General features: G+C 39.9%; 1 non-coding gene across 1 annotated transcript; it reads right to left on the bottom strand.

Annotated features, from left to right (window-relative positions):
• Window positions 1-3,717: 3,717 nt before the first annotated feature.
• On the bottom strand, window positions 3,718-3,824 carry LOC122452599. The gene has a single exon (XR_006272763.1). It is a non-coding gene; the product is annotated as a U6 spliceosomal RNA (small nuclear RNA).
• Between the last annotated feature and the right edge of the window lie 1,036 nt (window positions 3,825-4,860).

The following is a 4,860-nucleotide window of genomic DNA, read 5'->3' as shown; positions in this document are numbered from 1 at the left end:
CGGAAATTCTGAGGTCGGGAGGAGGTGAGGGTGACAGGGGACAGTGTTATCAAAGCTTCTACCAGTAATTCCGTACCTCGACTTGTGTCCGATTTTTTCCTATATTTGTCTCTCTTCACATTCTATCCTTCACTTGTCTCTTGGGCCCCATCCTTGCTTCTCAACCATAACCCTCTCTCCCTGGACCATTCACAATCCTATCAGAACACAGAGATGCTCTGATGCTTCCTGTCTTTGGGACAGAAATCTCAAACCCTCTAAGTTTCCCCCACCAACACCCCCTTCTTAGCTGAATGTGAGAGAGACAGAGATGTGAGGGTCTGTTTCCCTGCTGGCTTTCTCTCCTCCTCATCCTAGCAGGAGTCTTGATGCTTGCTCTTCTGTACTATTCTCTGAACTTAGCTACAGTGAGTGACGCTGGTCACATCGAGGCTGCCAAGTCACCAGACACCTTCCGCCCTCGTTTTCCTCTCTTCCCCAGTTCATCCTTCCTTCTCTTTTCTCTGTTTGCCTGGCTCCAGCCACAGTCGTCTTCTCTTAGATCTTTGAACAAGTCTAGCTCTCTCCCTCCTCAGAGCGTATGCACTGCTTCCATCTTGGCAGGAGAGGACTTCTCTCCACTCTGCATGATTTCTCACTCTTAGGTCTGAGCTTTCATGTCATCTCAGAGTTGCCTCCCCTAATAATTTTGTTTAAACTCATCCCCTCAGTGTTTCTCTCTCTTAGCTACTTGTTTCTAGATTGCATTTACGATATGCTTTACATACTTGTGTATTTATGGTCAGGTGCTTGCTTATCATTTTCTCCATCTTCCTTATTAGAATATAAACTCCATAAAGACAGGAGTTTATATTCTAGGGACCAGGAACCATACCTATGCATTGTTCACAGTAGTATCTTTGTTACCTAGAACTGTGCTAGGTAGTATCTATGAATGAATAAAAATTGAACCAAATTGATTACAGTTCATATTATTACTATGTTTTCAATCCAAAAAGTATGTTGTTTTGAATTCAAATAATTAAATGAAAGAGGATAGTATCAAGAATTTTCTGTGTGTGTTCGGTCGCTAAGTCGTGTCTGACTCTTTGCAACCCCATGAACTCTGGCGTGCCAGGCTTCCCTGTCCTTCCCTATCTTCCAGAGTTTGCTCACGCTCATGTCCATTGAGTTGGTGCGTTTTTTAAGAGTTTCATTTCTCATATATATGATACTTCTATAAATAAATTAACTTTTCAAAGAATTTTCATCCAAAAAATTTAGGTAGCATTTTAAAAGCTTTGGATTTCATCATAACACCCCACTTAACCAAATCTGAGTGCATTCAATTTAAGTAAAAGTGTGTGCCTTTGTGCACTGTGAAAGCTGCTAATGGTCCTCATCCTCAAATCCACTCCTCTCCACTGGGTGACTTTGAGTTCTGCCTTCCTTCCGAGCTTTAATGTCATATGATTTGGGCCACTCCCCTTAGTCTTGTTAGCTTCCACTTCCCAGTGTAATTGCAGCCAGAAGTGCAGGATAATTTGAATGCTTTTGACAGGAATAGCTTTGGATAATCTTTTATTAATGTAATTAGCTTGGCTTAATTAAGGGTCAAACCTGAGGGGCTTCTCCAACCATTGCTATTCTATACCCTGCTTTCAATGCTTTTAGTCTTACCCAGGGAACTTCCATTCCAGGACAGATAAATCCCAGCAGGACGTTCTGACCTGGTTCTGTCCCCAGAACACACAAACAGATAAATTCAACTTCAGCTCCATGGTCCTGTTTTTGACTAGTTAATCTTTTCCAAGGCTGCATTGCAGAGACATTACTTCTGTGCTGTTTTCACTTTATTTTCTCTTCTTAACTCCCGCTTCTCTTTTTCAACACTAAAATCGGAGGATTATCTTCCAAAAGCTATTGATAACTACATATATGTCTGAGAAGAGTGGCAGATCCTGATAGGGACACAGGTTTTCCATTATTCCTTTCCTTCAGAAGACAAAGTCTTACAAAATAGATTTTTTTTTTAAGGAAAAAAAACTAGGTATTATTGCTTCATACTGCTGTGTCACCTTCTGCTGTACAGAAAAACGCATCATCCACACATACACATATATCCCCTCTTATTTGGATTTCCTTCCCAATTAGGTCACCACAGAGTTCCCTGAGCTATACAGTAGGTCTTCATTAGTTATCTGTTTTAAACACTGTAGTGTATACATGTCAATCCCAATCTCCCAGTTCATCCCCCTTTCCCCTTTGGCGTCCATATGAATATTCTCTACATCTGTGTCTCTATTTCTGTTTTGCAGATGGGCTCATCTGTACCATTTTTCTAGATCCCACATATATGCATTAATATATTTTTTTCTCTTTTTGACTTCCCTCTGTATGACAGTCTCTAGGTCATCCACATCTCTGCAAAGGACACAATTCATTCTTTTTTATGGCTGAGTAATATTCCATTGTGCCACATCTTCTTTATTGACTCGTGTTGATAGACATATAGATTGCTTCCATGTCCTGGCTATTGCAAATAGTGCTGCAATAAACATTAGGGAGCACATATCTTTTATTTTTTTTCTAATTAATTCCCATTTTATTTATTATTTAATTATTATTATTTTTTAAAGATTCCCAGTTTTATTAAATTAGAGGAGCCAGGATCTTTACAAAGCAGATTGTGGGGCTTCTGAGAAGTGTCTGGGGAAGAGCAGGTCTGTGGTTTTTTTTCTTTTTTTCTCAATTATTTTTATTAGTTGGAGACTAATTACTTTACAATATTGTAGTGGTTTTTGTCATACACTGACATGAATCAGCCATGGAGTTACATGTATTCCCCATCCCGATCCCCCCTCCCACCTCCCTCCCCATCCCGTCCCTCTGGGTCTTCCCAGTGCACCAGCCCCAAGCACTTGTCTCATGCATCCAGCCTGGACTGGCGATCTGTTTCACACTTGACAATATACATGTTTCGATGCTGTTCTCTCAGATCATCCCACCCTCGCCTTCTCCCATACAGCCCAAAAGTCTGTTCTATACATCTGTGTCTCTTTTTCTGTCTTGCATATAGGGTTATCATTACCATCTTTCTAAATTCCATATATATGCATTAGTATACTGTATTGGTCTTTATCTTTCTGGCTTACTTCACTCTGTATAATGGGCTCCAGTTTCATCCATCTCATTAGAACTGATTCAAATGAATTTTTTAATAGCTGAGTAACATTCCATGGTGTATATGTACCACAGCTTCCTTATCCATTTGTCTGCTGATGGGCATCTAGGTTGCTTCCATGTCCTGGCTAGTATAAACAGTGCTGCGATGAACATTGGGGTGCATGTGTCTCTTTCAGATCTGGCTTCCTCGGTGTGTATGCCCAGGAGTGGGATTGCTGGGTCATATGGCAGTTCTATTTCCAGTTTTTTAAGGGATCTCCACACTGTTCTCCATAGCGGCTGTACTAGTTTGCATTCCCACCAACAGTGTAAGAGGGTTCCCTTTTCTCCACACCCTCTCCAGCATTTATTGCTTGTAGACTTTTGGATAGCAGCCATCCTGACTGGAGTGTAATGGTAGCTCATTGAGGTTTTGATTTGCATTTCTCTGATAATGAGTGATGAGCATCTTTTCATGTGTTTGTTAGCCATCTGTATGTCTTCTTTGGAGAAATGTCTGTTTAGATCTTTGGCCATTTTTTGATTGGGTCATTTATTTTTCTGGAATTGAGCAAAAATATGGAATGCTTCACCAATTTGCATGTCATCCTTGCGCAGGGGCCATGCTAATCTTCTCTGTATCGTTCCAATTCTAGTATATGTGCTGCCGAAGCAAGCACAGGGAGCACATATCTTTTAGAATCATAGTTTTCTCTGGGAGTGGGGTTCCTGGGTCATATGGTACCTCTATTTTCAATTTTTTTTAAGGAACCTCCATACTGTTCTCCATAGTGGCTTTATCAATTTACATTCCCACCAACAGTGTAAGAGGGTTCCCTTTTCTCCTCATCCTCTCCACCATTTATTGTTTGTAGGTTTTTTGATGATGGCCATTTTAACTGGTGTGAGGTGACACCACATTGTAGTTTTGATGTGCATTTCTCAAATTACCAATGGCATTTTTCACAGAATTAGAACAAAAAATTTTTAGTTTGTTATGAAAACACAAAAGCCCTCCCCCCCTCCAAGCAACCTTGAAAATGTTCTGATTTCATTCTTTCACATGTAGCTGTCCAGTTTTCCCAGTACTACTTGTTGAAGAGTGTGTTTTCTCCATTGCATGTTCCTGCCTTCTTCATCATAGATTAATTGACCATAGGCGTCTGGATCTATTTATGGGCCTTCTATCCTGTTCCATTGATCTATGTCTTTAGTTTTTCTGACAGTAGCATATACTGTCTTAATTACGGTAGCCCTTAGTATAGTCTGAAGTCAGGGAGACTTCAGACTATTCTCTATTTTTCCTTCTCAAGATTGCTTTGGCTATTTGGAGTCTTTTGTGCTTCCATACAAATTTTAAGCTTTTTTGTTCTAGATCTGTTTTTTTTTTTAAATGCCGCTGGTATTTTGATAAAGATTACATTGCATAATACATGCACATGAATCAAATAACTAAAATTATATTTCAAGAATTTTGTCCTAATTTTTATTACTCCTGATTGCCTTTTCTCATAGGAAATGTTTCTTTTCCTTTTTCCATGGGAAATCAAATTCCATTTTCTTCTTTTAGTTGCTTTTTAAAAAATATTACCCTTTTTATCAAACACCCGTAAGTGCAACTTCAGAGCCAGACAACCTCACTTGCCTCCAGAGTCTGACTACTAGCTTCTGTCATCTCTGCAGGAACCAGCTCTGCCTGGGGTTCTAGGTCACTTC

The sequence above is a fragment of the Cervus canadensis genome, chromosome 13, assembly GCF_019320065.1.
Source record: "Cervus canadensis isolate Bull #8, Minnesota chromosome 13, ASM1932006v1, whole genome shotgun sequence".
NCBI lineage: Eukaryota > Metazoa > Chordata > Mammalia > Artiodactyla > Cervidae > Cervus > Cervus canadensis.
This window is presented reverse-complemented; position numbering and strand designations above follow the sequence as displayed.